The 21571-nt window shown below is 37.5% G+C and overlaps 1 protein-coding gene across 8 annotated transcripts in view; it reads left to right on the forward strand.

Annotated features, from left to right (window-relative positions):
* The window catches only part of B3galt1 (beta-1,3-galactosyltransferase 1), a 529565-nt gene that overhangs the window by 436683 nt on the left and 71311 nt on the right, over positions 1–21571 (forward strand). The window contains exons 2-3 of one of the 8 annotated variants that reach the window (XM_063259216.1): positions 11846–11921; positions 17571–17721. The exons of 6 other annotated variants lie outside the window; for them this stretch is intronic. The gene's annotated coding sequence lies outside the window, so the exon portion shown is untranslated. The remainder of the gene's footprint in view (positions 1–11845; positions 11922–17570; positions 17722–21571) is intronic. One more of the 8 variants, XM_063259215.1, reaches the window with a different exon arrangement.

The following is a 21571-nucleotide window of genomic DNA, read 5'->3' on the forward strand; positions in this document are numbered from 1 at the left end:
AATTTGAAAATAAGCTTCATCTCTTTTGGTGAAATACCTTGGAATTCAACCAATTAGATATCTCAATACCTGGTTGGTACTAATTCTACAGATAGAAATATATTGAAGGTCATGTGAAGACAGGATATAATGGCAGAGTATAAGATAGATGTAGTCTGACTTTTTCTGCAAAGTACTGGCTGGTAAATATTTTTAGCTGTGGGGGTCATACACTAAAGTTTCTGGCACGACTATTTAACTTTGCTTTTGCAGCATAGAAATATGCATAAACAAATGAAAGAATGAGCATAGCTACTTTCAAATAAAACTTTGCTTACAAAACAGTGAGCAGGCTAGGTTAAGCCTGTACACCATAGTCTGTTAACCCTTGGGGAAAGATATCACCCCCCTGGAGATTATATTTGGTTGCAAAGAAATGGTGACATTTTGTTGACCTGTCCACACAGACAAAATGCTAGAGTATCTTTGGACACTGAAGATATTTCAAATATATCTTGAATCTAGTGATAGTAGTATGCTTATATGTCCTGCTGAGTTAGGAGTCTGACACAGGAGGATCATATGATTGAGGCCAGCCTGTGAAAGTTAACTAAGCTCTGCTTATTCTTGTCAAAGTGCACACAAATAAAAAAATAAAATAAAATAATAAAATAAAATGTGTTGTAATATCTTCAAGCCCTTGTTCAAAGTTTGCAAGATTCTAGGCAACCAGTTCATGATTACAGTGTAAGAGACCAGATAAGATTCGGGAAAAGATACAAGATAATTATAAACCTTTATGTTTTACCAAATTGTCCTTGTTACTTTTCTCTCACTGCTGGGACAAAACACTCCACACCCAAAATTAAGGACGGAAAAGTTGAAAAGTTTATTTAGCTCACTGTTTGTGGAGATTTTAGTCCATAATCAGCTGGCTTCAAGGCAGGATAGTGTGGTAGTGGGACAACACTTCAAAGCAGCAACCAAAGCAAAAGGGGAAAGAACAAGCCTCTTTTCCTGCCTTATATTGTACACAGGTCACCCTACTCCAGGGTTGGTTTAGCACTCACAAAATCTCGGTGCCCTTCTCTTGCACAGGATGAGGATATTTACAAAGTAAAGATCCTGGCTCCCAGCTGAGTCTGTCAGTAAAACTTGTGAACTTCTCAAATTGTCACAGGGTATCAATCATAACACAAATATTAATAATTTAGGGCAAAATATATTGAAGTTGGAGTAGAGGATAAGTCTGGTCACAGAGAAAGTTCAGAACAGGACTATTCCTGCAAGTATTCCAAATGAGGAAATACCATCATTAGAGAAATAGGAGTGCTGGTGGTAATTGGAAGCTGACCAGGCAGACAGTGAAAAGAAGATAGTCAATCTATCCCAGGCATATTGAACTGCTCTCTGATAGAAGTTATGGGCATTAGGGTGGAAAATATTTGGGGAGCCTATGGAGAGTAAATCACGAGAAGTAAGCATGGAGTGGTTGATGAACCACTGAGAAACGTGGAAACCTGTGTTAGCAGCAGTTAATGTAGCTGCTCATGTTTTTCTGTCACTCTAATTCCTGCAAGATTTAATTAAGTTCACTGTGGAATATGTGCCCATGTTTCTGATCAACAGATCAGGTAGACAGCTGCAGAGACCGAGGAAGGGGATTATCAGGCAGGGGTTGACTGAAATTAGAGACACTGGCATTGTGTTCAGGTGTGGCAAAACTGTGAGAGCCTGAAATGAATCTTTTCTTTACAATGTCTCATTTGGATGCTACATAGGAAAATCAGACACTGTGCCCAGTACTGCATTGTTCCATGGTTGTCTGATCTACTGCAAATCATACTGCCTACGTTTTTTTGACATATAAAGAACTTTTACTTTATGAAAAGAGTTTAAGAGATGCAATGAGAAACTAAAACATTTGCAAGATGAAAAGTGCAAACAGAGCAACACAATAGGTATTATGTACAGTAGGCATTTCATGTTGAGTTATTGTAATGTAGAATATTTTTTAAATAGGGAGAATAATGCCTTTAACCTTCTGTGTATATTTAAACACTCAAAAATACTTCTAAGTTTCATGATAAATTAAAGGAGAATACTCTATGTTAATTTCATAAAGGCAATAAAAGTATAAAACATGTTGCTTTTATAGCCATGAGACGTGTGTGATTTTGTACACCATTTATGTAGATTTATTCTAGCCTTTCCAAAAAGAGGCACTCTATTTGTTCTTTAGTAAAGTGCAACCTTTCCAATCAGTATAGAATAATAGTTCCTACACACATCACAATTTGTGACTTCTCTACACAGGATTTGCCTGACAGGAAAAGGACACTCTAGTTCCAACGAATGAACATCTCCTAGGTTAACAAAGCTCCTAAAAGGAAACACACACACACACACACACACACCCTTAACTTAGAGTCTCACAATAGTTAAAAACAGCATGACTGACATCCTTACTCACATGGCCCTTAGGCAACCACATTTGGGGAGTTTCTAATGACCTGCAGAGGTAAAGGAAATGAACTTTACAAATTCAAGCCAAAATGCATGCTAAGTGAGCCAGGAGAGGCAGGAGATCTCAATGCACATAGCTTTGATTGTATTGAGCAAGCTTCGCAAACAAGATAAATCTGCGATGAACAGTAAGTGTGACTAGGAGCCACACTGGATTATCTACCTACCTGTCCAAGGCGACTGGAAAACAACCATGTACAGAGCAGCCCCCTGGCACTGATGAAACTCTTTGTGTATGCAAAGCATTGGAGAGAGGTGCAATTGCTTTGGAAACAGAGCCCAAACCAAACAATATACCAAGTTTGAAAATTAGAAATGCAAGCAGCACTTGTTTTTAAATAAAGAAAAATGTAGAAGTAAGGTAATAGCAGAGGCCCTCATACTTGCCAGACTAGAACAACAACCCCCAGCAGAACTGTTGCTAGTGGGTCCTGGACCCCTCAATATGGGCTGGCCTTTAGACCAGAGCTACACTGGTCTAGAAGAGTCTAACTAGAAGTGAAACCCAAGCACAAGTGGATAAGTAAAGTTAGATCTGGCTTGGAGGTTCCTGGTCCTTACTGATCCTCATTTTCATTGCTAGTAGGTGAAATCAGGTATACACACAGGTATGCACACACACACACACACACACACACACACACACACACAAATCCCTCGTGAAGAATTTTCATATTCTGGAGTGCTTCTGTTATCTCTACCCAGACAAGATTCTGTGGAGATTCTGTCCCCATCATATTGACATTCATCTTCTTCCCTTTCCGTGAAAATGTGGGAGAATTCACCTACTCTCCAAGTGGTTGTCTTGATTCTAAACAATCCACTTGGTAATTATTTTAACTGCAATAAATCTGCTTAGGCATGATTATGAAAGCATTATTCTACCCTGCAGAGCCCTCTTCATTCAGCCTGCTTCATCACAGACCAATTTAGTGGATCCTTAAAGAAAATAACTTCTTCTGGCTGCTAATCTATGGAAAGAACACATCCCCTTAGCTCACCAGTCACTGTGCACTGTGGCAAACAGGGCTTTGTGGATTTTGTGCCTGTATACAATAGAAATAATGGAAATGAGATAAATACTTTAGAACAAAGGCAATAAAGTATTATTACTGCCAATGAAGGGCTGATTTGTTTCAAATGCCAATTGCTTAGAACAAGGATTTTGCAAAATTAAATAATAAATGATTACCATATTGGCAGTGTATTCCCTTATTGATCTTCTATGGAAATCAGATTTGACAGAAAAATGCCTGACATGCTTAAGAATAAATTAGACTAGAGCACATGTCTGTGATGAATTGTTACCCACTTTCTAATTTGCCTACAGTACACTTTCAGAAGCACCCAGATACTTATAACTTACATTGCTGGATTTCTAGGTTCTATAGGCTAATAAAATTGAAAAATGAAAGTGTCATGACTAAGAGCGAGGCTATAATGCAATAGTTCTTTTAGGCCTAGATTAGACTCACGCAGAGAGTTTATTTAGAACAGATTCCCAGCAACTTGTCCTCCAGTGTTGCTGATTTGCTGATTATAGAAAGGCCTAGGAATCTTCATTTACATTAAGTAGCCCACAAGCTTCTGGGCCAGTGGCCTTTGATAGGACTTTGAAAAAAACTGCATCGGAGCACATCCTGCTTTTAAATTGTGTCTCACAGGACAAATATAAGAAAGTTAAGAGGCTTAAAATAGCTGAAATCAGAGCTGGGATCAAGCCTCTGGTTCAGAGTGCCAAAAAAGAGGAAAAGGATGAAAAAGGAATACATACGTAGCCAGGCCACGTACCTTGCTCCACTTTGTCTGATCCTCACTGGATCCATGCCTTACAAGAGAACCCAGAGCTAATCCCCTGTAGTCCTATCACACCCACTGAGCTCAATGCTCCTCCCTTCTCACAGTTCAGTAGGCGATACTGCAGCTTAAAAACAGGCTACTCACTACCAGAAATTAAAATAAAATAAAGGAATAAAAATCTGTTACACAAATACTTGTCTACTTTCTCTAAAGTAGATAAACAACTGGATAGTTTACTTAGTCTACATTCATCCAGATGTCCTGGCTGTAACAGAGCACACCATGCGTTTAAGCCTTCTGTTTTGATGTGCATTTCCATGCTTGAACACCGAGTGTCTGATGAGCATACTGTGGAGACTGCAGTGACAATACAGCTTAGAGACATACATGGGAATTCCTGCAAACACCTTCTGTCCCAAAGCTTGAGATAGCTCAGGTGTTCAAATGGAGAGTAGGTTCCGCTGAAAACCACGTCACGTGCAGTGATTAGCTGCTCAGGTCAGCACACAGAAGGCTCTTTAATTCATAACATAGCTAAAGTAGGGTATGGATGAAAATGCCAAGCTGAGATCTGGGTACCCCAGGAAGCCCTACAAAGAGAAGGAAAGGAAGAATTTTTTTCCCCTGAATTCATGGATATTTCTGAGCAGAATTTTGCATGAAACAAAACTGGTTCATTATTTTATTGCATTGCTTGTTGTCTCTGTCCTGTTTCCTTGGGCCTCCTTTTCACTGCCTTCCAAAATTGCCCCCTTCCTTTCTCTCTGGAGAATTCCATGCTCCAAAATTCACTGCTTCCCTTCTTTATTCCCTGTGAGAACTCATATTCCTAAATACAATTGGTCTGAACCAGTGAAAAGAATGCAAAGACATTTGGACTAGTGTGATTAGTAGGTACAAGTGGTCAATAGCCCCTTAACCTTTCAAGAAATATTTAGCTTTTTAAAAAGACTGGAAAACCAAGATTACACAGTAATCTCAGCACTTGGAGTCTGAGGAAGGAGGATCACTCTCTGCAAGCTTGAGCCCAGCTGGGGCAAATAATGAGTTCAAAGTTCAACCTGTCACAACAAAAACAAACTATAAAGTTAAATTATAAATTGAATAAAATAAATAAAAACATTATAAATTATAAAAACAAATAAAAAGTTACAATAAATGGATAACCCTTGAAAAGTGAATCTCTAAAGTGTTGAAATGGCAGGTAATGTAGCATATTAGAGCTACATGAACTGTGGGGGAAAGGGAGGTTATACCTGGTCTGTGTTTACCTAGGGATCTTCTACAAGGCTCTCCTCCAAGAGGCTCCTCACATTTAAAGCAACAACTTCTATTACTCTACTTGCAAATACTATAGCTCCCCAAGGTCATACATAATGTTCTGAAGTAGCCAATGTAGAATTAATAAGACCATCAATATGTCTATGGTAGGCAAGAGCTGGGTTGAAGGAAAAGTGACAGGCATTTGAACATATGGATCATGTATCAAATGAGTTCTGTCAGTATTGAAGAAAAAAAATGTATTGGCCTCCATAGACAAAGAACCATGTTGATGGTTAATTAACATGGGCCAACACTTCTTAGTGATATTCTATGATCAATATTTCTCTATTATGATATTTATCTCTAATTAATTTTAGCCCAGGCTGAAACAGCAAGCCTTAGCTGCACGAGGAAGGGAGTTTGAAATATATGTTACTTTACTGTGGAATAAACTAGTGACTAGCTAAGCTTTGGGGAAGCGTGGAAGAAATCATTTCACACCACTGCTCTCTGTTATGTGTTTCAACCAAAGAAACTCTGCACAGAGGAAAATCTAAGAGGCATAAAGAGAAAGAAAGTACATGTATGTCCAGGTGCATCTTGAGGCCTGAGTAGAATTCATCCTTAAGGGCTGGCCAGCTTGCTGGCATTTGCTACAGAAGGCAAATGTGTACAGGTTTCGCTCCATTCTTTTTGTAAGAGAGTGAGTTATTTCTTTCTAATCTTAGGAGGCAATGGATTGGAGCAACAGACAGAGCAGCTTCTCAAATCTAAATGAGCAAATTCATATCCCTTCTCCTCACTATTTCTCAGTCTTCCAGTTTGGGACAAGGTTCTCTTTCTCTCAAGTATCATTCTTTTCATTCATAATATGGGACTAAGATTTGTTATTATCATCCACAACCTCAGAGGAAGTGGTAAGGCAGAAGACAAGCCTGAAAGGGCTTGACTCACTAGACGCATTCACGAGGTAATTAGATAATTAGGTTATTAGGTAAAAGGAAATAATTTAATTGTGTGTTTAGTGTGGTATAACAATGGACCATGTATGACAGCATCCTGATTTACTCAGTCAAACAAATTGGTATAATCTGGGCCATCTTTAGAAGAATACCCACGGCCATGGGTATCTAGGATGGCAGGATTTACTCTTTCTCAAAGCTGCCCTTCATTGATCTGGGGTAACTTGGTCACACTAGAAAAAGATGACTAGTTAAAGTGTATGGATACCTGTGTCATAATTTAGGGCTGTGATGATTATAATCTGAAAAAGAGAGAAAGTCCACTGCCCTAATTAGGCCCTGTGTATACAAAGATCAGTGAATGATTTGATTTCCTGTTAGCCATTTAGCTATGGGCCGGAGCTCACACTGAGACATCCAGGGTGCACCTTAAAATCCAGCCTGTCACTCAAGGTATGAGTCTCATTCCCTCAGAAGAAGGAGAGAAGAACAGGCCCAGCTCAAGATGACAATCCCATCATAGGTTCCCTCTTGATTATGCACTTCTGTAACTCATTTGCTATTTTTCCCTCACTGCAATGAGCACTGAGTATGCTAAGATATAGTTTTTGTTAACTATTATAATAAGAAAACACTGGATTCTCTTTTAGCACTGCCCACAATTATAGAAATACATAAATTCACAAGGGAATGGAATTACAGTAGGTCTTTGTTTTGTTTTTTAAGTCTTCCCAGATTCTGCCCTTTCTCTTCCTTTCTTCTTCTTTCCCAGCTTTGTCAAATAAACCTGTAATAAGAACATTTAATAATGTCCCAGGAGTGCCTTTGAGAAAAAAGACCTTTGATAGACAGTCTAGCTCATCCCAAGCAAACTTAGGTCATAATCACCAGTGAGCATCTCCTTCTGCCTCATTAGATCATAGCTCCTTATAGACAAGGATCTTGCATTTTCACCCATTTTTAAGTCCTAGCTCCACCACTGCCTGCCTCAGTTCCCTAGTCAGAGACATTCTGAGACAGTGTCAGTGCTGGGAACACAAAGAAAGCCAAGGAAGCAAGCTCTATGTCTTGGAGCCTGGCGCTTCCTGGAGAACTGGGTCATCACTAGCGACAGTCCTGCACCTCTGCACCCAGCAGCAACTCCAGACTCTTCTCTGACTGTACTGCCTCTTCTGTCCCCACCACTCCTGTGCACTCTGCCCCAAATGTCATCTACCATGCCTTCCTTCGGTTCTTTCTTAGCACAGTTCATTAATGTAATTTTTCACATGCCTTTCTTGGTATCAGTGTCTTTTCTGTGTCTCATATTCAAATTTTCAGGAATTCATTTAATTATAACACAAGACAAAAATGTTAACTCAAATCAGAAGCCACTAGCTGGTCTGTAGATGGCCAGGTCTTCAGATGGCTTAGGCCCAGTCAGCTGTTGTCCAAGGTAACTGTGTTACTTAGCCAAACAAGTCCATTTGGCGTAGTACTCTTCTAGACATGTACAGAGAAAAGCTTTAGGTACAGCAGGGCCTCTGCCATGCAGCACTTCCAGCAAAAAAACAAGTTCTCCCAAATCTTCCCTGTGTGCTTACCTAGCTCTGGGGCTGAACCTTTGCCTTAGGCATGGCAAGTAATAGGCTCCTGTTAAAGGGGAACACAGATGGAAGCTCATTGTTAAATGTCAGCAGTGTGCAAGACACCGAAGAGATGATTGAGTAAAACACTGTCCCCAGTCTCAGGGAGCCTACAGACTCACAGTGGAAGATAAATATGTGAGCTTCTAAAAGCAGCAGCTTATCACAGTAGCTCAAAGTATGGGCTTTGAACATTGTTCAAATTATGGTTTTTCTATGTACCAGCTGAGTGATTTTAACTTATCAGCTAGTTATCAGCTGTAAAGTCAGGCTTCACTTTGAAAATATAAATAGAAAGAAAGATGTCCATGTCTTAGTGTATTTTCTATTGCTTATTATAACAAAATACTGTACTTGGCAAATTTATAAAGGCAGGAGATTTAGTGCCACAATACCAGAGGCTGAAAAATCCAAAATTCATCAGTTGTATCTGCTGAGAAGCCTGTGCTACTTTGTACCATTGTGGAAACAAAATATGGAGAGAGGGAAGGCATTGTATACAAAAAAGAAAAGGAGTCAGTCTCCTTATGATCGCTAACTTATTCTCACAAGGAAGTCTTCAATCCATTCGTGAGGGCTCTGTCTCATGACCAAAACACCTCCTTCTAGGTCACACTCCCACACAGCCACATTGAGAAATTATATGAACTTTCATAGGACATGCTTAAGACCTAAAGTCTAAGAAATGGGCTTCTCAGCACACAGACTGGTGGTTTGTGAAGAACTAAAATATAAAATATAAATATACAACCCTTCCTTTATGATGCTGTAGCACATAAATTTACACATTAGCCATTTAACATGGTGCCTGGACACAGAGACTCTACTGGAGAATAACCTAACTGCTAAAATGCAAGCGCCCATAAGGGGTGGTGGAAGGAACAGAAAGAGAAAGAAACAGTCAAAGAAGCCACTATCAAAATGTCAGAGGAAACAGTGAGGCATGCCTGTGCACCTCCTGTTATAATGGGTGAGCGTAGGATTTCTAAAGATTTGCACTAATTTTTTTTTGTTCATCTAGGTCATTTAGGATATTGTTATATATGAGCCACCATTTTGAGGGTTTGTTTACTTAACTTTAATACCTCTAAGTAAAACATAGTGTGAAAAATACATGACAACACTCTTAGACTTATTTTGACCAAGTCTTTCTATCATCATTGGCATTTCAAGCTAAGTACTGCAGTTAAAAAGTCTAAGACGAAATTGTAAAAGAGAGTTCACTTAAGGATACAGCTATACTTTTACTTCACATGAAAAAATGAACAGAAAACTAATAGCCATCAAGATTTCTTTCTGCTATGTGATTGCTTTGACCAGGGGAGGCAAAATTGTACTCATTTAAGTTTCTGAATAAAGTTAAAAGGTCTCTTTTCTTAATGAATGAACAGAAAAAATTTTTGACCAGAGGGTCACAATTTATATTAACACGACCAGAAGTATGATGGTGCTGACACTTCTGTGAAGGGCGCTGGGTGTAGGAAAACAAATTGTTTTGATGAATGGAAAAGCTGAATGTCACAGCAGCAATTGTCCTCTGCAGTAATGAGGCCAAGACACTCCCTGCCACCCGCTGAGCAAGGAAGTAAAGGGAGACAGTGCAATGCATTCAAGTGACAAGGACGATCTGCTAAAAACCAGGATCATAACATCACCGGTACCATTTTTTTAATAAGAAGAAATAAAATGCTGAAATTTTGAAGCTGTGACCATCTTCATTTTATGTGTAAACAATGATCTTCTATTCAATCAGATCAATTTTACCTTTTTCTTTTTTGTACTGGGAATTGAACCCTGGGCCTCAAGCATGATAAGCAAGTGTTCTACCACTAAGCTACACGCCTAGCCCTTTGTATTTTATTCTGAGACAAGGTCTTGCTAAATCTCCCAGGCTGGTCTTAAATTTAAGATCCTTCAGCCTCAGTCTGCCAACTAACTTGAGGTGCAGGTGTGCACCAACCCAACCTGGCTTTACCTTACACATTTTTTAGGCTGATGTAAATAATAGCAATCAACGTTTGTGTGAATTTGGCTCCTCCACTACTTTCTTAAACTACCTAATAAGTAGAAGTCTTGTTTTGTATAATCTGTGCTTTAGGATCTTAATATAAATATAATAGGATAATATTTTAAAATTCTATCAAGAGGAAGGACAAGGGGACACAGATACCATTCCTGCCACTGGCAATTTAAAAAAATCTACGGCGCTTTTCCTGTATACACCATTGCAAATACAAGAGGAAATATCTGAGATGCAGTGTATTTGAGCAGAGTTCAGCAGGATGCTTTATAATTCACTGTTAGGTATCTCTCTGTTCCACTTTAAATTTCCTGAGAATGGAAGGTACATTCACTGGCAACATGGTTCCAAGTGCTACAATCCTTAGCAGGATGATTCTAAATCTCTAAATAACTTTTCCAAAAGAAAAAGAAATAGAAAATAATGTGAAGCTCACATGGTGGTAGTTTAGCTTGTTATCAGCTCCTTTTTGTAATAATAGAAAGTAAGTCCAACTTTGTATTTAAGAATCTACTTTTAATTCTAGAATAAAAAACAGATCTTTAAATAATGATTCTAAAGTCATACAAAGTACATTTTCACTCAGAACATTGCACAGTTACCATTATCAGATTTTCCCCTTGTGAGCAAATGACATACATGAAAAGGGTTACATTTTAAAGTTAGAAACAAAATTATAGGTTGGACATATCTTCCTTGGAAGAATGAATATCAGGTCAATAGATTCACTACATTTCCTTTCCTCTATGCATTTATTTAATTTTTATTCGTATGGTGATATTGTAGATCAAGGTAATTTTCCATTTATCAAGTAGATATTTAAGAAGAACAGGAGAAATTGTGCAAAAGAACTGATATCTAGTAACTCAAAGCATTGAACCAATACTTCATAGATTTAAAACTAACCAGGGCATTTAAAACCCTTGGTTTTTCATAAGCAGCCTTCTGGGTTTTTGTTCACAGGTCCAAGTCTTTCCAAAGATGTGAAGTTTACCATTTGCAAAGAAAGATAAAAAAAATTGATTCTCTCCTACCTCCAACATCTCCAGTGGATAGTCTCTTAGTCTTAGCCATAGTATTTAGTGTACACGTATTTAAGAATAGAATCCAATCTCATAGGTTCTTATGTCTGTTATATGCCAAACTCTAAACAACCTGACACTTCATTGTGTACCTACTATGCTGGCACACAACCAGTTAGTTTGACGTGGAAATTTGGGAAAGCGAAGTATTCAAGATCAGAACAAGAAATTTTTGAAGTGTCCAACTTGTCTTTTGTTTTTTTTTTTTCTGATTAAAAAATGTATATATGGGATGTTCTTTGTATACATACATGCACACACACGCACACACACATTTAACAAGTAATTTTTAAAAAGTATCCATGTAACCACCATCCAGTAATTTTCAACCTCTTTATCTTGGTTTAAATCATTTAATTCTTAGCACAATGAAATGCCACTTGATATATGAGATAAAGATAAGATTTTTAAAACATTTTCATGTAAACCCATTAAAACTACCTTAACCATATGAAATTCAGATCATTAGGTCAAGAATGTAGCACTTCAAATGATAAGTAATCCTTTTTGTACTCTAGTTTCTTTACAATTTCAAATATCTTCTGAGAAAACTTATCACCCTAATACAATGCTGCATTACACCTTCAGAAAATCCCACAAGAATAAAGATGAGTCTTCTCTGGAAACAAGCTGCTACCCACTACCCAGGTCAACCAAAGGCCCTGTGAGTACCAAGACACCTCAGGAGAGAAAATGTGCTGTGTATGTGCAAAGGAAGTCTAGACCAATTGAAAACACAACTGAAGGGAAAACATAAAATGTAAGAAGACAGATAATTCTTTCCTAACGATTAGTTTATATGCTGATGGGAGTAAAGTGTCTTCTCACAACTTTGGGATGTATCCAAACACCTTTCAGAAGACAAAATTCACCAATATTGCATGAGAGAGAGAGAGAGTTTGAAGAGGAATTTTGATTAAACGTTTTGTTTGAAGGATTTCAGAAGTTGCTCCACTTATTTAACTTAAGGCTGAAATAGTGAGAAAAACAGTAAGATCCCAGAGGCAAAATTCTTTCTTCTGTAAAAACGAGTCTTTTGCCAAAAAATCCTTGCTCTAAAGCAAGAAAAGAACTGTTAACACTTCTTATTGTAAAACGGTTGGTATCCTTCTTGCCTAGAGGGTAAGTAAACCTGAAATTCATCAACCACGTGGGAAAATTGCATCTATTTAGTAATAAAATGTGTTTCTTTTTGTCTCATGGAATCTTTGTATGTATTCTATAGTGATCTATAGATTTTGAAATTATTAAGCTGCATTTATAGTCAAGGCAATTTAAAACAGTGAACACTTAACAAGTGTGCAGACTGGGGCTGGGAATTCAGCTCAGCAGCACAAGTACCTGCCTGGCATGCACAAGGTCATGAGTTCGATCTCCAGTACCAAAAAAAATAAAAATAAAAAGAAGTATGCAGACTATATGCAGAATAAAACTATGTAGTCTGAAAATACTACAAGGGAATATGCAGACTATCTTGCATTAAAAAATAAATGCTAAATAAATTGCATGAAAGTAGAGATTGGGGAAATCAGTATTTTATAATCTTTATTTGGCTTTACTGCCATTGGTGATTACCAGGACGTCAATTTGGTTTAACAAGTTTATCAATAAAGTATGTAAGTGTTTTGCAATGTATGTAAAGTTACGTGTGTTAAATCAAGGACAGCATCTGTGGACTCAAAAAAGGAGACAAATCACGGTCTGTTCTTTCTTCTTTATAATCAATTCGTGTTCAACAGGGTCGTTTTAAGATCCCTTATAAACTTTGCAGGTGTTCAAATAGAACCATGTGTATTTGCATTTTTTAAAAACAAAGACAAATTTTTGTTCATCGGACTCATCTCTAATTCCTAAAGAAAAGTACTAACTAGTCCTATGAGCAATAAAGAAAAACAAGGACTATAAGAATATCCTAAAGACAAAGAATGCTTGTCCTGGTGAGGGTTCATGCATTGCCTGAGGTTTGGGGTAAAACATGACCAAGTGGCATTTAAAAGGAAGTATAGCAGACGTTTTCAGAAATTAAGCCACTCCATGCGTAAAAGATGTGCACTATACAGTTTTACCACTTAAGTGCTATGGGAAGTGATGACCCGCATTTATATATACGATTACCCCAATTTTCAAGAGCAAGATGTACTGCGACTGGGAGGTTACTCTTTTGTTTTTCAGGTGTAAGGGCTCTATTTAACCCTGCAGCGTACATTCCACCACATCAGTCGCCCCTGTGCTTTTGGTCCATTCATGTCACTGAATTCCAAATAATCGCCACTAAGATAGCAGTATGAGCTAGGCCCCTTTATCGAATTAATCCTTCAGGGTTGGCAACCCTTCAAAGTTGGCTTCTCATTTTTCCCTCACAATTATTTGTAAAGTTATAAGGGAAGCAGTTGTCCACATAAGCAGGGAAAAGCTGCAATCCACACAGTATAAGTGTGCAGATGCATTCTGCAACCCAAACACGTAAGTTATTCCTAGATAACAGTCTTCCTTTCTTTTTGTTTTATAAGGGTCTAAATTAGTTGGCATAAATAAAAAGAAGCATTCGTTTTTATTTATGCACCTTGGAAACATCTATAAATATGTAAAATGAACACATTTTGAGTGTAATGAATTTCATAATTCTATTCCTAGATAAAAACACTTTCTTGAGAAAAAAGAAAATAATTATTTCCTGATTTATTCCAAATTAGCTAAAGGGTCTAAGACATAACTGGGCAAATAATCTATGCAAATAAGGAGAGACTTCACATATTGCTTTCCTCTAGCCCCAGATTTATTAGAACACGAGGCTATGAAAATAACTCATGGCTTTCTCTGCTGGATCTGAGTCTGTGCGGGTAGACTGACTGCTTGGGTATGGACCATGGAAGCCGCAGAGCTTTGCAAAGGCCAGGGTTAAGCAAGCTAGAGACAGAGTACTCTTTCCTCAGGTAACTCTTTCTTTACATACTGCTGACACCTCTCTTTTGAGTGACTTATCATCAGATAATGTGAAGACGGGAGCTTTACCCCTTCAGAGGGAAGTTCACACTGTTGTGTACGAAGAAATAGTGATTTTATCAAGTTCTGAGGCCACCAAACTTGATCACTGTGTAAAGTAGCTTAGCTGTAAATGCAGCAGTGATTGGACAGTATAGGAGTGATTGCTGCCAGGGATGTACCTGTATCACAATTTGTGATTGATTATAGCGTTATTATATTTGACTGGTTCTGTGCATTGTCTTTTTGCATCTGTGTATAAGCATGAATAATTCCACTTAAGGGAAACAGAAGCCTTGGCACAAAATACAATGAGAACTCCCCCCATTCCACTTGAAGGTACAGTGAATTTATGAGCCCAAGGGAAAGTGGGAGTTTTTCGGGTGTAAGTCTGTCAAAGATAGTTGAAATAAATGACATGGTACTTGCAGGAAAATAGAAACGGTCAATAAATTTCTTGTTCTTACTTCAGTGTAATTCAGAATAGGTTTATCTCTAAATAAGTAAGCTTATAATTAGCATTTACCTGTTAGCCAAGTGAACATTTTAAAATCTTATTTGTCTAGCATCTTTCTAATCAAATGAAAAATATCATGAAAAGAAAATTCATTTCATGATAAAGAAATGGAACACTAAACTTGGTGATATAACATGCGCTAAAAAAAACCCTTTAAAATCTAAGAATAAGATCAAGTAATACATCTTAGAAAATACATTTCCTTCATTTGCTGAGAAACTCAGGGCTTCCTCAGAATCTGGCAAAGCATCTTTCAAGAACATGCAAACTTTGCTGCTAACTATTAATATATTACTAGAAAAGAAAGTGTCATCTTTGTGACCAGCGAATGCCATCTAACATTCAGCTGGCTAGTTTGCTAGCCCCCTCTGCCTGATACTGAGGTCAGGGTAAGGGAATTGGGCATGAATTTTCCAGAAGTTCCCAGGTAGTTGAAATGAACTCTCCCTGCTGCCCTTCACAAGCAGGATGCAAGACTATTTGCCTCCTGTAGATTTCTGATGCTCCAAAGATCTTTCTGCCACTTAGTTTTGTATCCAAGGAAGAAGGAAGGTGCATATAACCTATGGATGAGCCTATGAGTAGGAAATCAAAGTTGGAACCAGGGTCAAAGAAAGAATGTGTTCGTGCAGACAGGAGGATCCTGTAAAATTCAGCGACCTGAGCTCACCAGTAACACCCAAATTTCCTAGTGTATTTCTATTCATTACTCCTAGGAAATGAGACATAACTCAGGAAATTAAGGCTTTTTGTATTTGCTGATTTGATGGGCAGAGGAGAAACCTAGCAATTTATCAGAACTTAACCTCTACCAAAACACCCTCAGAAACATGCCCAAAAGTGTTTCACCTGGTATCTTGCATCCTTTAGCCCAGTAAGTTTGGCATAGGAAATTAGCCATCAAAGAAGGCATTCATCAAATGCATCAAGAAACTTCTTATCAATATAATAATATATCCATTCCATACTTCCCAAAAAACCAATGTCTTGCTCTGCTCTGAAGACTTTGCTTTCCTCTGTGCTCTGTGTAGTTTTTTGTCATTGTGTTGTGGCAAGTTTGGTTTTTGGTTTGTTTTTTTCTTTTTTTCCTTAAAGAAACATAGTACACAAAAGTCTTCCCACCCCAGTGTTCATGATATTGCCTTTTATGAAAGCCTGTTAAATTGTGTGGTGTATTCTCTCTAGTTTAGAGGCAAAGACTGATGATGCTTTTACAAGTTCCTCTGATAATAGGGGCCATTATTTAGATGACAGGAGCATATTTATTCTTGAAGACATCTAAAGGTAAATTAAAATGTTAGATCCTCAAATTGACATCTGGCAAAACAAAGGTTATTCCCAGTGTGTAAAGTAGATACTCGCTTTTGATAAATTCATAAAAATGCATCTATTATTTAGTAGTGTCAGCAGCACTCACCCAGACACCTGAAATTTCACTATTTTAAAATGCACTTAAGGTTGCCTGAAGTATATAACAGGCATTTGGAAAATGCAAGATTTAACTGTGTTTGATTCTAATTGTATGAAGAATATAGCAGTAGCCAAGGTGCTTTTGGACCTTATTTGTTTTTACTAATGCCTTGATCATAAATTAGAATCTTTTTACTTTTGCTATTCCATTTAGGAAAGTATTGCTTAACAGGAGTCTAGGACTCTACTCATTTCATAAAAGTAATATAACTTCAAAATTGACTAATTTTCTCACCTTTAAAGGAGTCATATAAGAATGTAAGAATTTTTTTGAGTGAATCTATGATTAAAAGTCTAGGTAGTACAGAAAAAAATGTATATGGAATTGCACTAAATGAGTTGGATTCTCCGGGGTACCCGATGCCAAGGGGAAGGAAATGCATGCCGCAGCTCTGAGACGCAGGCCAGCCTCAGCAGGGGCAGAGAAGCCTCCGAGCTCTGAGGCCCACGCCTGAACCTGCAGCCTGCACTTCTAGGTGCGCTGTTAAGGTGCTGGGGCCGGTTCCCTGCCCCTGCCCCAGTCCCAGTCCCAGGTGTGTTCCATCCTAACCAAGGCTGAGCAAGAAAGAGCAAAGTCTTCTAAAGAATTTCATAAATCTCAATGCCCTCTTTTCTATGGTCTTCATTTTGCATTTTTATCCTTTTAAAGTTTATACACAGTATAACTTCCTTTTTGGTGAATTTTGACAGACTCACATATTGCATAACCACAGCAACCTCTATCAGTGCACTGAATCATTCTGTTGCCCTACCCTCCAGATCCATCACGCCGCCTCTTTCGTTTTTTTCCTTTTTTTTTTTTTTTTTTTTTTTTTTTTTTTTTTTCCTTTTTTTTTTATCGGTACCAGGGATCGAACTCACGACCGCCTGCTTGCAAGGCAGGTGCTTATGCCGCTGAGCTAAACCCCCAGCCCCCACGCCGCCTCTTTCAAGTCAAACTCTCACACTGTCCTTAATAAAGAGCAGAAGTGTTCTCTGTTACTATAGATTTGTCATTTCCAGAATATCGTGGCTATGGCTTGGATCTGGAATGTCCTCTAAATGCTCATGTGTTGAGCACTTGGTCCGTAGTCTCTGACACCACTGGTCAGTAATAGAAGCATTAGCAGGTAAAAGAAAGTTACGTCATTGAGGGCATGTCCTTGCAATAATATTGGGACCTCAGCCCTTCCTCCCCTCCCTGCCCTCTCCCGCTTTCTTTTCTCCTTTTCCTTTTTTTCTTCCTCCTTTTCCTTCTTCTTCCTCTCTCCGTCTCTCTCTCTCTGTGTCTTTGTGTCTTTCTGTCTCTCTGTATCTATCTCTCTCTTTGTCTCCCCCTAACCCCCGTCTTCTCTCATCTTTCAGACCGCCATCGGGTGAAACGTCTTCTCTGTCACACACTCCTATGATGTTCTGTGCCGCCACAAGCCTAAAACAATATGGTCAAATGACCATATCCTGAAGGCCCTGAAACTACGACTCAAAATAAACCTTTTCTCCAAGTTGAGTATTTCAGGTATTTTCTCACAGAAAGAGAGGGCTGCCTAACACAGTCATATAGTAGAGGTCTCTAGCATATAGCTTTTGAAATCTTGCTCCTTTTGTGTAACACACTTGAGATTCAAACATGTTCTTGTAAATATTATTCATTTGGATCTTTTTATTACTGCGTTATATGCAATTATGTTTGCTTACCTATACCTGATCTGAGGGACACTGAGTTGTTCCAGAATTGAACATATATACAAATATATTCATAATTTTGTACAAATATGGATTTTAATTTTATCTGAAATATCCATGAGTGAAATTTCTGAGCCATGTGATAGCCATATGTTTAACTTTATGAGAAACTATCAAACCATTTCCCAGGAAGCTAGACCATTTGCCACCCTCCCACCCCGACTCTGCAATGTCTGAGATTTCTAGTTGGTCTCCATCCTCTTGCTTCTGGATATTGTCAGTTATTTTGTTTGCCATTTGTCCTGTTTTTAACCACTCTAATAGATGTCTAATGATAATTCATTGTGGCTTTAATTCACTTTTCCCTAAAGATTAATGAGATTTCGCACTATTTCATGAACTTATTTATATTTGTGTACTTTCTTTGGAAAAGTCATCTGTTCAATGTCTTGTCCATTTTTTAAAAATTTGGTTGTTTGTTGTATAGTTTTGAGAATTCTTTAGATATTTTGTTATAAGTACTTTTTGAAATATGTGATTTGGATGTATTTTCTCCTAGCATATGGCTAGTCTTTTCTTTCTGTTAGCAATGTCTTTCTCTAAGAAAAAAAAATATAATCTCAGTAAGATATCTTTTATAATTTATCAGCATTTTTCCCTCATGGATCAGGCTGTTTGTATGAAACCTAGGAATCTTTAGCCAACCCAAAGTCCCAGAGAGTTTCCTCTTATGCATTGCAAATATTGGAATTGGAAATGGAAAATTTAAGGTATCAGAGAACATTTTAAATTCCCAGTTGGATTTTTAGCACCTTGAAGACAAAAGCCTACATCTTATGATGACATCTTTGTGCCTTGTCTTGTCCCCATTCTTGTCATCCATTAGATGTTTAATAAATATGTGTTAAAATTAATAAGTTCCTTTATATAATCAAATGTGTTTCAGCATCATGTAGTGAAACAAGGGTCAACTTTTAGTTGGCTCCATATCTTGCTGGTTATGTGATCTGGGAAAGCATTTCCTTCAATGCTCTGGGCTGGGTTTCTCAACTTGAAAGTACAAATTAATAATGTATTATAAGATTTTTGTGAGTATTATATGTGGTAATATGTTAGAGTGTCGTCATTATATCTGACATATGGTGGAAGTCAATGAAGCATTATTTTATCTTTTTCCTTTTCCCATTCCAATTCAAACACATGTGTATCTAGCATCATGTAACTGAAACCTCCATCATGCTGTCAATTAGGATGTTCTGTATTTGCTCTTTGAATATCTTCTTTTTCATGCCCATGATTATTTATCAAGGAAGATGAGAATGACTAGATCTGGCCATTTTCTGTAGATTCTCTTCTTAAGACTTTCCTTACACTGCACAAATGTAGAGGGAATGAAAAGGTCAAGTTTGAAGCAAGGAGAAACCAAAGGGAAAACCTTGGCATCTAGCATTATGAGTTTGTCCTGTACATATTGAAATGTGGAAGGCAGCCTTAAGCAGATTATAGCAACTCAGATATTAATCTATTATGAAATACAAACTGAGAGAGAATGGTTCTATTCATCATCTGTGTAGCAAATCATTAGCATTATTAGTTATGCTACCCATTTTTTAAAATCCCAGAATATTTCTATTCAATTAAGAAGATTTTCCAAGTTAGAAGGACTCACATGTGACTCATGAAAGGAATCAAAAAGTTTGCTATAGTTTCTAGTGTCAGAAACAAGGTTAGAAGACTAAATCATCCCACTTCTTGATTGAATAGCACAAAATAATTCCCAAAATTAGTTTTTTCAGAAGCACATGCCAGTTCAGTGTCTTGAGGCGCTCTGCAAAGTGACTGTTTTCAGAAATGGTCTAAAAGGAAGGAAGGTCATAATGGTATTTTTTTCTAATAAAAGTGCTATGAATTAAGCACTTCTTCAATGCCAGACAGTGTCATTGAGGCTTTTTGTATATTATGTAATTTAGTTCTTATAACAAGCCTACAAGATAGATGCTGAGTATTTTTATTCTTCAGATTCTATGAACAGAAAAAGTGCAGACTTAGTTAAAATACCTGCCCTAAGGTCCAGCTACTAAACAATGACTAAGGCAGAAGCTGAACTCAAGGCTGAATAACTGAAAAGACTCTGTTTTTAACTGCTATCCTTTATGCTTTAAATCCTTCATGGTTTATAGCTTGCAGAAATTGTCTGTAAAATATGTAGCGTAAGTTTTAGAAACAGTGAATCAGTGATGTTTCTCACATTTAGTTATGCAACACAATGCCTTTGATTAGGTGCATATGTATTTCAATTTGCAGTTACAAGATTAAAGGTCACTCTAGTTTTATGTTTCCTTATTAATATCAAAAACATTTTAGCACATCTAGATGCATAACACAAGTATGTTACTCTCCTCAAGCTCACCTGAACAAATGTGGAGATACTGATTAAACAGTATTGATACCTGTCAAAAGGTAATTATCATTTAATAGAGCTGAAAGAAATCATTCCTTTAACCTCTAAGGCAGAGAAAAATTTAAGCCTATAATATTGCTGTTATGAAAATTATCTGTGTTCTTCGTAAAAGGACAAAATTCTACTTATGGAAGAATATTTTACTTATGGAAGAGTAAATGTTTGTGTGTTGGTGAGTGAATGACCCGATTGGCAAATTTTAGCCACTTAGAATGAATTTTACAAATAACTTTTGAGACCATATGTTTATTTGCATGTAAAAACAGAAATGTTATGAATATATTTTTAAGAAAACACTAATATATAGTGTGAGTTGCCTTAATTTACATGCATCTCCATGCTTTCACATTACATTTGTCCTCATGATTGATATTTTCAGTGGCTTATTATAAACTTCACCTTTACAAAAGAACAACATAAAAAGATTCATGAAATGCTAGAAGTCACAAGCAGAAGATACATATTAGGTTTGGGGATCTTCTAAGCACTCATAATACATGAAAACTGAATGTGCTCCAGAAGAGCAAGACGCTGCCTGTTTAGCAGTGGTAGAGGCTTCTGGTTTACGGGGCCAGCATGATAAAACTCAGTGACCACATCTGATCAGCTCCTCAGGCTTGGTAGGTTTCTCACTCCATGGAGACTACTCAACCATACACCTCAGTGGATTTTTTCCCATCACAGTGGGAGTCACATACAACCATACGGGATTTTATCTCTCATTTCTTTTTGTATACTTGTGGTTGGCTCCAAAATAATTCATATGGGAACAGTCATAAGTAATAAGTCATAAGTAATCCAAGTTGGACTGTTAATTGACTAATCTGGACAAGAAGAGGCCAAGCTCCAAACCTGCATGTATTGTTAGAGCTAATGGAAAGCTTAAGCTAATAGCTAGTTATTCTGAGTGCTTTGTTTAAAGATCCATTGTTCAGATATTACATTCTGTTGTTTTGACAAAAAGCTACTGTCTGTGCCTAAATTTACAGCGCCTTTCTTTCATAACTGGTGTTCACTTAGTAACTTACTGAACCATCATGTGGCAGTTAAGCAGGAAGTGACCGAGAAAGCAATTTCGACTTGGTTCGGGAATCCCATGTTACAGTAAATCAACCGAGTAAACCAGTATGTTCAAATTCTACAGTCATTATCATTTGAATAACTGTTATTCAAGTTAAGAACAAATAGGTATTTAACAGTTTAAAGTCCTTTACGTTTCTTA

The sequence above is a fragment of the Cavia porcellus genome, unplaced genomic scaffold (genome assembly GCF_034190915.1).
Source record: "Cavia porcellus strain 051 isolate PalLab524CR breed Dunkin Hartley unplaced genomic scaffold, mCavPor4.1 scaffold_12, whole genome shotgun sequence".
Lineage (NCBI taxonomy): Eukaryota > Metazoa > Chordata > Mammalia > Rodentia > Caviidae > Cavia > Cavia porcellus.